We start from the raw sequence: 13,203 nt of genomic DNA, 5'->3' as shown, positions 1-13,203 counted from the left end.
CTAGTGGAATCCATTGTCTTTGGAATGTGTTACAAGAGTCAAATGAGACCTTCAGAGAAAACTTTCACTTTTGGATTACAAGAGACACATTTAAACAGAGATGTTTCTCTCAAAAATAAAAAAAAATTAATGCTAGTAAAATATTTTTTTAAATGCAAAGTGCTGTCTGTAGTAACCGAAAGTCTCCCAATCCTGGATACTATTTTTATTTCACTGATGATTTTGACGTAGAAAAGCATGTGCAGAATAAAATCATCCACCTAAGCCTTCTTTGGACATCTTTTATATCAAAGCCAAGAGGACACAAGGTGCCTTGGGCATCGTGACTGTCATGATGAGGCTTACAGCCTATTGAAAGACTTTACATTTTAATTTATGCGTGTGAATACATCGCTACAATTCTCTCCCAAAATGTCTTAGTTTTAGCCAATCATGAATGTGCACGAAACCCAGAAGATGGTATAAAACATTTCTTTACCTTTCCCATTGAACCCCCTGTTAGCTCCTGTAAAGCCTACTCAGTGTGGTGGACTCTTTTCTCTTAGTTGAGAAGGGATGAAAGATGTAAATGAAGGGAGAAGAAAAATTTTATACAAAGTCAAATATATAAGTACTATGCATACTGCTCAGACAATCATAAGTACATAGGAACTTAGAGGACAGAGATATTATTGGAAATCTCATTAAGCTTTCTTGAGATGCTCTGGATTTCAGATTTGAAAGAAGGATGAGAGAGAGCAATAGAGAGGGAATGTTCCAGGAAGGAGGGTGTTTCTGAACAAATGCTGAGCAATAAGACTTTCATTCTAGGATATGCCATTATGAAGAAGGTAGTAAGTGTATTAACGTGATTGAGACAGCAAAGACCCAAGTAGGGCAATCACCTGGGACAAAGATAGAAAAGCATTCTTAGGCTTATCAGGGAGGGATGGAGGTGTCACACCAAGAGTAACCATTAGAGGCAATGGGAAGCCATTGAAGAATTTGAAAGGAGTGACATGAAAAAAGTAATGGTTTAAACAGACAAAATGGCAGCATTTCTTAGCATATGTCCAAGGGTAAACCATCAGCTAGGAAACCACTGCAACAGTCCAGATGTGAAGCAACAAAGACCCAAACTAAAGTCAGGCCACTGGTAATGTAAAGGAAGGGATGACTGTTAGGTTCAGAAATAAGGAGAAATCCTTGTCCTGGCTATGACTGTTGTTGAGGAAGGAATACCCAAGTAGTGATGTCAAGCTTCTCAGTCTCAGTGACTGGCCAGAAACAGTAACTGAGGCCTACATGGGTTAAAGAACTTGACCAGGCTCATTTTTCATCAATGGCAAGGTTGCATTTAGATATATGGGATCTCAGTTTAGTCTTCCTTCCAGTACATCATGCCACCTCATGCATATTCATACAAAGATTTTGAGTCTTGACATTTCATCACACCATAATAACTCTAAAATCATGCAGCACATGTAGCAAATAACTCTAAAATCATGTGGCACAAAAAAAAAGCAATTTTTTTCTATCTCCCAAGTTTTCATTGAAATGAGCACATTTTATTTATTTATTTATTTATTTATTCATTTATTATTATTTTTTTTGAGACAGAGTCTCACTCTTTTGCCCAGGCTGGAGTGCAGTGGCGCAGTCTCAGCTCACTGCAAGCTCCGCCTCCCGGGTTCACACCATTCTCCTGCCTCAGCCTCCTGAGTAGCTGTGACTACAGGCACCTGCCACCACGCCTGGCTAATTTTTTGTATTTTTAGTAGAGATGGGGTTTCACCATGTTAGCCAGGATGGTCTCGATCTCCTGACCTCGTGATCTGCCCGCCTCGGCCTCCCAAAGTGCTGGAATTACAGGTGTGAGCCACCGCGCCTGGCCGAGCACATTTTATAAGAAATTTTTCCAAATTCTAGTATGATTATTTATAATGTCATAATTATAGAATTTTTTTTAAGTAGAAATTCTGTATGGTAACCCATTCCCTAGAGACAGTAACCTCTCCCAACTCCTCATTCTTCATTGATTCAAAGGTTCTTGAGAGCAGGGTTCCTCAACCTTCACACTATTGACATTTTGGCCTGGATGACTCTTTGCTCTATGTGGGGGGCAGGTATTGCAGAATATTTAGCAGCATCTCTGGCTCTACTCACTAGATGCCAGTAGCAATCGTCTACCCCTAGTTGTTACAACCCCAATGTCTCCAGATATTGTCAAATGTCCCTTGGGGGACAAAATCACTTCCATTTGAGAATCTCTGCCTTGAGGTATTTTACAAAACTTACATCAATGAAACTATCATTTCAATTCAACAACTCTCCTAAATTCTGTCTTTGGATGGTGGTTCTCTTGTATGTGTGGGTGGGGGTGTTGGAGGAGAGTTGGAAAGATAAGACTCAATCACCAGTTGCCAAGTTTCACTTTAAACTTCCCCTTCATGGGGTATCACTGCATCTGGAGCCAAATGGAATCGGACTTGCTTAACTGGAGCCCAAAAGTCTTCTGTGGTCTTTAAGAAACACATGGCAACAAAGTGCTTTCTGTGAACTCACTTTTCACTTAGAGTCAACTAAATTCTTTTTTAGCTATTTAGAAGAGATCTTATATCTCAGAACAAACAAAATTACAACCATCTTCAGCAAATGTTAATATCTGAGTTATAAGCCCTCCAAAGGAGGGGACAAAGCTGGGTTCCCTCTCCAGAATGACCATGGACTATAAGCCAAGACCAAGGCTATGGCCCTTTAATCTGAGAAGGACATGCCTCTTACCATACTCTGATCATCTGCCTCAAATAGGCAGGCCTGCAAGGGAACAAAGTAACTCATGAGACATAATGTACCACCAACGATACATTCTACAGCTTTATCTTTCAGATTCATCAGGAATTGAGTAAGAAAAAGGGACCTGTTACGTTTAATCATAAACTGACAAGACATTTGTATTTATGTGGCAAGAAGTTACATCTGCCAACCAGGCTCCTGTCTTCCTTAAGTAAAAGCTTCATGTCAGCTCTTCTGTTTACTCAATCGTCAGCTGCTTTCTGGTCTCACTTGCTTTACTATATATTTATATTGAAAGAATACATTCTCAGCAGCTTTTAGGCTCTTAAATGCATTTCGAGAGAAGACCAAGTCCAATCACTGTTACTTAATTAACACAATTGTGAAGACTTCAATCTAGCTACACAATAGCTTTCCTGACCTTGCAGAAGGAGGCAGGACTTCATTATTGAGTATATTGTTTCCTATAAACATATAAAACCCCTACAATAACAATCCCATCAGCCGAAATGAAGTTATCTGAGAACAGAATTAAACTCTAAATGACCTTTTGCTCTACTCCGTAGCCCCCTATTAATAATTTCTAATCTAATCAGTGTGGATAAATGCACTAAGGCTGGTCATGCCAGGCACTGGGCCAGCCCGGCCAATTGCCGTCCATCTGATTCATTCCAGTCCAGAGCTTGTCTGGAAAAGACGCATCCCTCGTTGAGAGGCCACTGCCTGATTTCCTCTTTTGTTATCTTTTAGCAGCAAAGTCATGTCCTTGTAACTGATAGACACGTTTCTTTGTAAATAACCCTGGAGTGACTGATAGAGCTTTTGCCAGACAAAGGCAGCAAATAGCAAGGCATTACTCATGCCAAGCCGGAGAACACTGTGTCACGGCTGACAAATTTATGGGAGATATGAGCTCACCTCTTGCACAAATATATACTTTCCTGGCAAATTCATCACATGCTTTAATGGCCCCATACTGCATTTGTCAGCTGTCTGTCCCCGTGCCTTGTTGCCTTTGGTTTCCTGTCAAGGATTGTTTGTTGAAATCATCTTACAGCCCCATTCTTCAGCAGTGAGACCCAAGAAAGATCAATGATGACACCTGTATTGGTAATATTTTACATTCAACCATTTGGCTGATAAATCATTTTAACAATGCTGATATGTTTATTGAGTGTCTGCCGGCATCACAATTATATGGAAAGCGATGCCAACTTAAATCTTTGCTTTGTTGGTCTGTTTTTTATTTCTTTCTTTTCATTTTCCCATAATTAAATGTGCCATAGTACAGGTTTTACTTCCCATGTCAATCGAGAGCAAGTGAAAACAGGAGAAGGGATGACCTTGCGCTTCCTCTCATTGGTTTGTTTTTTAAAAAGGAAAGAATGGAAGCCTGGTAGTTATTGTTGGTCAAAAAGGTAGTTATTAGAAGGGAGAACAAGGGTTTTTAGGGTTCTGGTAATGTTCTGTTTTGTGACCTGGGTATTGGGTTCAAAGATATGGTCATTTGTGAAAATTCTTTAAGCTCTATGTTCTAATATGTGCATTTTTTTCTGCACATACATTATAGTTTAATAAAAAGTTAAACAAAGATCAGCAAATGAATTACACATACACATGCACACACACATTATAAATACACAGTCTCAGAGTCAGGGTTTTCTACCTTGAGACTTTATATTACCTACAATCCCTTAAGCTTCTCCCTGGAAATATCACCCGTCCAACATGCAAATTACATCCAATAAGCATTTTATAAGTGATCCTCTTAGCATCATCTCCACAGAATTTCAAAGAAAATCTTAGGGTTCTCAAATTCCTTAGCCTTTACCTCCTCTTTAGGACATTTTTGACATGGATTCCTGGGTCTCTATGAAAAAATGGAAAGAGACTGAGGCATCAATAGAAAGAAATAAAATTCTCCCTTGGTTTCTTACTCAAATTAACTGACTCAAGTCACATGCTCAGTCTATGTCTATGGAAACATTCAGACACATGTAAACATTCAGATGAAAAGTGAAAAATCCAACCACCTGAATTGACTTACCTGTTGTTGGGAACACCTATATGTATTGGCCTTTTTGGAAGCCCTCAACAGACATTCACTTTCTTGTCTTTGGGCAGAACTGTATCATATGGCACCTCCAGTTGCAAGGACATCTGGGAGACAGAATATTTAGCTTTTTCAGACTCTGTATTAGAGACAGGTAATGAGATCCCCTTTGGGAACGAGTGATGAACTGGCCAAATAATAGTTCTAACTAGATAAGCAAAAGCCACAGCAGGCCAGGTGAAATGGAGGTACAGGAAAGTCCAGGGCAGAGTTGTTTAAATCAGGGGTTTCAACCTGGGATGTTCATTGTAATCACCTGGGTATCACCCTCAGCAATTCTAATTTAATTGGCCTTGGGTGTGGTCCAGCATCAGGATCTTTAAAAGCTCCTGTAAGTGATTCTAATGCATAGCCAAGGTTGAGAGCTACTGGCTTAAAGAGATAAATATCAAGACTTGTATCCTCAAAGAAAATAGCAAAGGTATTAGATATCTCACCAGCTATTATGTTTTGTGGATTTAAAGTCAAAGATTAAACAAAGGCTTTTAAGAGCTTATATTTGGAAAAGGAGTAAGAGTCTAGAAAAAAATTATTCCCCAATTTTGCAAACACTTGAGTGACAAATGGGCATTAGAACATGAGCAAGTTATTTTTAAAATAATATGTTGATTAATTAACATTCACTCAATCTAATAGTTGGAAATATTCATAGAAAAAGTGGGCAGTCTCATCTGTGTAATTAACTGGAAATACATCTCAGCTCCACCCCTTCCAACAGTGGGGGTCTAGTGTAAAATATTGACCTCTCGTAAAGTCTCAGTTTTCCCACTTTTAAAATGGGAGAAATGATTGAACCTACCTCAAAAGCCTTTCTGTAAGGAATGATTGAGATAACCTGGATGAAAGGGTTAAATGTCTGGCATGTAGTAACAGCTCAATATCATCATTGTTCTTGGTTTCCCATTCAGCAAGCTCATTTTACAAGCATCCATGTCACCTACAAAGAATTAGCAAGAATTAGGTCTGAAAAACACCAAGGTGACAATTTAATTACTGTTATATGAGGCTTGATGAACTACTATTCAACTATCCAGGGGCAAAGTATTGTAAAAGAGATATAAAATGCTGCTGGAGGGACTTATGTTAGATATGATTTTAAAAAATAGTTAACTATGAAGACAATAAAACATGATAAAACGTTAGTTGAAAAAGCAATGGTTTCTCCTCAGAAAGTCTGCTTTAATAGGAGATATTTTCATATTTCTAGAATAGTCTAAGCCATAGTGTGGTAAATAAATTAACTTTCAACATCCTTTTTGGTCTTTATGACTCAATAATTGTGACTTAACGATATAAACTTAGGAAGATGAAATTCAGATTTCAGTTGAGAAGCAATGCTGTTTCACTTCCCTGAGAGAATTGTCTTGTTTGTGAAATACTACAGAAAAACCTGTATTTTGTCCAGAAAATGAAAGGTCTTGGCCTGAGTAAATCAAGGCAGAAAACTCACCCCCGTGAAAGCTGTAGCTCTGAGAGTGTGTGGGCAGGGTGAGTGTCACAGGTTCAGGTTGTCTGGACTGCCCTTGGGACCCCAGCTCCTCCCTTCCATCATGTTGCGGTCCAGAGTTCAGTTCATACCATCCCAGATGATTTGGGGGTTTGCTTCCTCACTTCAGGCACTCTTTAAATAAGAGGCCTTGTCAGTGGCTCTTCCATCTGGCGGAAAGCGGGTGCTCAGTAAATATTTGTTGAATGAGCCTGATCATTCTGATGAAAACAGACCCCTTTGTTCTTTTGGGCCATTGGGTTTACCATTTACTAAACGGCCTGTGGCTTCCTGGTCTGACGAATTTATAGCACCTGTTTATGTCTTTCTCACCCACAGGCTTCAACAGAATACCTGTGGCTGCACTTACAAAAGGCAGCCAGAAGGACCCGTCCATTCTGGAAAGTACCTTTGGTCTGAAAGGTACAAATCAGAACTTTCACCACATTCCATCTGGCACTCACTGGTGGCGCCAACACCTCAAAAATCCTGCCGGGGCCATTTGTCACCATGTGGACACAGACAGACCACCAGTGAAAGTGGAATTTTTGAATGAGCTTGAATGACCTGCCTATATGTGTAGACAGCCATGGTCACTTTTTCTCCGTAGGATTAGATGTGCTGATTCTAATTTGGTTCACATTAGGCTATTTTCTTTTAAAAGTGAAATTTCTTTTGGAAGCCTGGACATTTCTAAGACGACTTCACATCCATTCACTCATCTTGCCTTCCAAAACAGCTGCTCACAATCTGAATATTAGACTACACATAGAAAAAACAAACCTCTGTTATTATTATTACTATATTATTAGGTTTTTTTTAGAATCCCAAGGAATTCTTTATATAATGTAGAGTAAGCTATTAGAAGGAAATCATTATTTTCGATGTGGTTCATCCCATGGAGGTATGGATGGAGAATCCCTGCTCTGTCTTTCCTGGAAATGGATGCTAGTTCCTTAGAACAGTGAGTCTTCTTCAAACTGAATAAAATAATCATTATGACATAATCAGCAGCAGTGTATTACACTCTTGCCATTTTTGCCTAGTGCATTTCCAGGTCTCTATTAGCAGAATTGGAATTACTTCATCATTTTCAGCATTTCTTTTTCCTTTCCAGCATTTATTGCAGAAAAAATATGAGGCTTGCTGGTAGTATTCCCAGGTGACAAATGTGCACCCAACACCCTACAGAAAAGAAGAACCATAAAATAATTAATTATTCTATTGTAACTCCTGCCTGGAAAACATCTGGTATTTAACATCACATTATGCTTCATGTGGAGTGTTGTGAATCATCTTCCTTATGCACAGATCTTGTCTCCTCACTAGATAACAAGCTCCCTGAGGGAGGGGAGACCACCATTTATTGAGAGCAAACCTTAGCCCATTACATATTTTATTCTCTGTATTACCAACACCTCAGTGAGGTCTTTACAGATGAAGGAAGTTTGGGAGGTTTGAGTCATTCTTCCAAATGCACACAGCAACTGGGTAACATTTGGCCCCACCCTCAGCTTGGGCTTGTCAGTGGAAGTTTGCTCAGCAACAGAGACCAGCATCAATAATCGTGCTCAAGAGATTAGTATTATGAGCCCAGTATTACCGGAATGTTTGTTACATGAGTACTCCTGATACTTCTGGAGTCAACTTTAAGAATAGCCTCGACTTTAAATATCAATGTTGGCTCAAGACCTGATTCAACATATTTTGAAAAACTCAGTGTTCTCGCCTCCTATCCCAGTATTAATTGACTAATTTAAACTAAAAATATATTGGGTGCCTTTTGTGTGCCAGGCATTATACTATTTGTTTAGGAGAGAGTGCGAAACAAGACAGACAGTCTCTACCCACATGGAGCTTTCATTCCAGTGGAGCAGTGTGTTATCTATTATGGCATAACAAAGCACCCCCAAACTTGGTGACTTAAAATGAGAAACATTTACTGCCCTACAGTTTCTGTGGGTCAGCAATCTGGGTGTGGCTGAGCTGGGGGCCTCTGACTCAGGGTCATAACGCTACAAGGTGTGAGCTGGAGCTGTGGTCATCTCCAAGCCAGCTGGGAGGAGAACTTTTTCCAAAGTCACTCACACAGCCTCAGGTGTTTACAGGCCTCAGGTCCTTGCTGGCTGTTGGCCAGAGGCCTCAGTTCCTTGCCACAAGGGCCTCCCCATAGGTTACTCACAACATAACAGTTTGCAGCCCCCAGAACAAGGACCCCAGAGACAGAGTGAGAGAGGGCAAGAGAAGGCAAGATGCAAGTCACACTCTTTTTGTAACCTAATCCCATCACGTTTCCTGAATTCTACTCATTAGAAAGAAGTCACTAGATTCAGCCCACATTCAAGATGAGAAATACCAGAAGACAGAGAACACTGAGGCTGTTTTAGAGGCTGTCAACCCCAGGGAGACAGACAGCAAATAAATAAGCAAATAAATAAAAATGGAAGGTGATAATAAGCACAACGAAAAGAAATGAAGCAGAGTAAAGAATCAAGAGTAGCGGTTGAGGGGCGAGTATTTTAATTAGGATGGTCAAGGGAGGTCTTGTTGCAAAGGTGACATTTAAGTTAGGATGTGAATGATGTCTGGGATCCAGCTATGCCAGCATCTGGGCAAAGAGCTTATCAGGCAGAGGAGACACAAAGTGTAGAAACTTGAGATGGGGAGGGGTTTGGTGGTAGGAGAAACAGCAAGGAGGCCAGTGTGGGTAGATCAGTGGGAGGGAAGGAGAAAGGTGGAAGAGAGGAGGTCGGAGGGGCAACCATGAGCCAGGCTGCACAGGGCTTGGTCGACCACGGCAGAGAATTTAGAATTTATTCTGAAAGGAATGAGAAGCCGTCATTATCAGATTTACATTTTTAAAGCTCACCTCAGTTGCTATTGTAGAGAAAGGATGGTAGCAGGGCAGGAGAGGGAAGAGGAAGACCAGCTGAGAGATGACCACAGAGGCCCTTGTGAGATGGGAGCTGACTCACATGAGAGTAGAGGCGTCTCAGGGGCTCATTTGTCTCTAATAGTCTGCCCTCTACCCAGTGTCTCATCTTCTGAAACCATCTCACCACATAGGTTGACCCCAGTGTGGGCTGTCACCTCATCTCCTTTTAATTCCTCTGCCAAATGATCACCAACACAAGGAAGTGTACATAATGAACTCTACTCAAGTTCATGGTACCCCAAGGGGCTCCTGTTCTCAGAGCAGTGCAGCAAACAATTTAAAATGTAAAATCAAACATTGCCATTATAAAACAACTTGGCCCATGCCCCCACTATCCCTGATGCCCACCATGTTGCTAAGCCAACCTCTCTCCTTTGATCTTGTAGCTCCATGCTTCCAATTTTTCTGGGTCCCTCATTCCCTCTTGCTCTCAGGCTGCTCACACACAAAAAAGTTTCCGCATCTTTTCATGTAAGAACAATTCAATGTCCCCTTTATTTTGCCTCCTGCCTCTAGATCTTGACTTGAGGTTTCACTTTTCACAACCAAAATACCCTATCAAGGTGTTTTGCCAAACAATATCAATAGCAAATACATTTTCCTAAGCAGGATGCTTGGATGTTTTCACACCACTCTGACACATGGATGGAAGGTTAGAAGACAACAAAGGAATGGGCTGGGAAGGACTCCAAAAGCAGAATCAGAGATTATATCATTCCTTGGAAATGGAGAAAAGGATCAGAAAAGCTGAATAAAAGGTAGTCCCAGCAACAATGTCTCCTTGTGAACAGACTTTTGAGTATTTGGCTTTGTTATCCTCCAGAGAATACAAATGTCTCTATGGACACCAAGGTCATAATAATTCCATTTCTCCCATCCCCCTCACACCCTTTGGCAGCCTCATATATTCTCATTACAGTAAACTCAATTCTCCAGAAAATTTCAAGAAAATTAAGTTGCTTCCCTCTTCAACTGTTTACGTTCATTTTGACTTACTATATGAAGAGTCTAGGTACCCATAGTGTGTTCAGATTCTGCCAATGATGTCATATTTCAGAAGTATGGAAATGACTGAGGAAGAATTAATTTCTGATTCATGTAGCAATAAATTGAGGCTTATTGACTTGAACATTACTTTTGCCAAGAAATTTTTGCTGCCAGAGTTTATTTACGGAATGTCATCATTTTCCAAAACATTATTGCTTCCTTTTTCAGACCATGCCTTCTGACTAGAGCAGGTAATTTGGGGAGGATTTACACATAATTATAGCCCAAATCCCTTAATTTATAAAATTGCATAGTACTTGGCTCATTAATGGCTGTTGAAAATGCTAGTCTAGTAAAATCATAAGGAAAGCTTTTACCTGGTGAATTTAGTTGTTGAAACCAAGTTGGACCCATTCCTAAACATAATCTGGAAACAGTCAGTCTACTGAGAAGGCACTGCCCTGAATGGATGGGCAATCTGGTGTTATGGACTGACCATCCTTATCCACTGGACTTGGCATCATCACCAACCTCTTTACTCAACTCCTTTTGGGCAATTAAGAGTTCCACTGAGGATATTGACAAGATTCCAAAAAGCAATAAAATCACATAATGTAGTCCTGGTGTACATAGAGGATTCCTGGTAATGACGCTGGGGCTTTTCTCATAAGCACATAATAAAGTTGTAAGCTGAACATAAAATACTCAAGACACAAGGAAGAGCTTCCCCACAGTCGCAGGTGTCTGTAGCTATCTATTTACTTTGTCTTGTTCTCCCACCCACCTCAGGCCCTGAATTGAGACCTGGTGAAAAAGGTAGTCTGAATTGTATAGAAGAACGCAGAAGTAAGACTGCTAACTTACCTGATTTCTATTCCTAAAGTTTGAGGGAAGGCAGAGTCAGATTTCAGGGGATAAAAGAGACTGTTGTGGCCCAGACTGGACTTTAGTTTCCTCTGTGATAATTGTGCTTTCGTGTGTGTGTGTGTGTGTGTGTGTGTGTGTGTGTTGGGGGATGGGGGGTATATGTATGCTTGTATGCATGAAAAGTTTACAAATGTTTCCAATGACAATATGGTCCCCAAACTAGGTTGATCATCAGAATCACTTGAGGAGCTTTTAGAAAATACAGGTGCCTGAACCAAACCATCCTGTGTCACAGGAATCTGTGCTTGTGAAACAAGTGTCCATTTAGGTGACTCTGATTGTTAGCTAGGCTTAGAACCACCATTCAAAGACCCATTCCTCACCTCACCCTCACCATTTCTGTGCCAGCTCTCTTCCAGTAATTTAGTTTCTCAAAATTTTCATTATCTTGTTTCCTTTATGTTTTAAACTGCATTTAGTCCATGCAAACTGTTTCTTTCTTTGGTTTACAAAGGTGTTCATCTTGCCATGTGGAGATATTCTTCCAATTCCGAAACATTTGCAATAATGGGGGATTCAATTCTATATTGTATCTCCAAATCTCTTAATGTCCTAAAATGGCCTCACCAGACAGTAGACTCATCAATCTATGCACAACCAGATGCATGGATGTTTTTTAGGTCCTGGGGAAACCTCAACTGCAGACTGGTCAAGTGCTGCCCAATGATCTAATGACATGTTCACAAATTCATATCCATACCAATTCTAGGCAAACATGGAGGAACAGAGTTTGGAGCAATACCCTGACTTACATTCAGTACTGTTAATGGCTCCAGCATCTTGAAACAAGCCAATTTTGGATTTTCAGGTAAAGTTTGGCAAATAATTTTTCCTTACTTAAAGAAGAGAAAGGGCTTAAAATGGATTACAAACAACTTTAAAGTACATGTTCTTACAAAACAATATCTTCTTGAGCTAATTCTAAATAAGTTAGTTATAAATGAATCAGAAACATATGGTTGCAACTTTTCTCTAAATAAAAGGAGACTAAAAATTCAGGAAAGAAGCTACAGACAAACATGAAGTAGATTTTCCAAAGACCTAGACAATTGTTTAAACCTGACAACTCAAAGTTGTCAGGTTTAATCAACTCTTTTTTCTTTTTAGTTTAGTTATCTGAATCTAAAGATATCTAAAAAGAATCGATGTTAAATGAAAGATTTTAACACATTCCAAACAGAATTAGTTTTCAAACTACAATGTAATTATGGCAAACTCACTAAGGATAGGAGGTAAAGTAGATGGGAACACACTCAAAAGACCAGAGCTGGGCATCCACAACTTTTAAGTAATTTTTAATAAAAGGAGAGAGAAAATACTTGAAATTGAATGATAGTTAAACAAATCAATTATTGCTAACGGATTTTTCCTTAATTAAGTCCTGATGGTTTTACAATGCAGAAAAGAATGCACTGGGCTTTTCGCAACTTCTTCTATTCCCAGTGACAAAGAAAGCCAACCCAGAAAATCACTTAGGAAGATCCAGACAACAGATGTTACACCAAAAGTGAACAATGATCTCAGTAACTGAGGCCTCAGAGACAAGATGATCCATTCCACAGCTGGATATTGTAAAACTTGGGTACCAGTGGTGCGCAGATATGACCATTAAAACTATGTACTTCTTGAGTCACAAACCAGTGTGTGTGACTGGTTAAAACCCAGTCACAACCCGGAAAACGTTGTGGAAAGCACCTGGGGACTGAGGAGAAGCAAAATTCCTTAGGTTTATACAGTATGGCTGGCACCTTAAGCAAGTTAAAATCCGTCTCAATTCCCTGCAGAATAAGGGCAACACCAATTATGCTACCTACTTCATGCAAAAACCTAAAATGAAAAATAAAATTGCTTTTAAAATGTGCTCCAGCCAAATAAGCTGGTATTTTATGAAAAGGAATGATTGCATTTTTGAGCTTGTATGTTAACCCATTGTGCCAGATCAACAATAGCTACAAATTCTTTGATCTTCTTCCCATTGAA

General features: G+C 39.8%; 1 long non-coding RNA gene across 6 annotated transcripts in view; it reads right to left on the bottom strand.

Moving 5' to 3' along the window:
• Window positions 1-3,509: 3,509 nt before the first annotated feature.
• The window catches only part of LOC112132119 (uncharacterized), a 353,510-nt gene continuing 343,816 nt past the window's right edge, over window positions 3,510-13,203 (bottom strand). For 3 of the 6 annotated variants that reach the window (XR_010136274.1, XR_010136276.1, XR_010136277.1), the window contains 4 exons: window positions 6,339-7,559; window positions 5,688-5,825; window positions 4,823-4,935; window positions 3,510-3,877 (listed from right to left, as the gene is read on the bottom strand). This is a non-coding gene — a long non-coding RNA (uncharacterized LOC112132119). The remainder of the gene's footprint in view (window positions 3,878-4,822; window positions 4,936-5,687; window positions 5,826-6,338; window positions 7,560-13,203) is intronic. The other 3 variants (XR_010136275.1, XR_010136279.1, XR_010136278.1) reach the window with 1 other exon arrangement.

This window comes from Pongo abelii, chromosome 12 (genome assembly GCF_028885655.2).
Source record: "Pongo abelii isolate AG06213 chromosome 12, NHGRI_mPonAbe1-v2.0_pri, whole genome shotgun sequence".
Classification (NCBI taxonomy): Eukaryota; Metazoa; Chordata; class Mammalia; order Primates; family Hominidae; genus Pongo; species Pongo abelii.
This window is presented reverse-complemented; position numbering and strand designations above follow the sequence as displayed.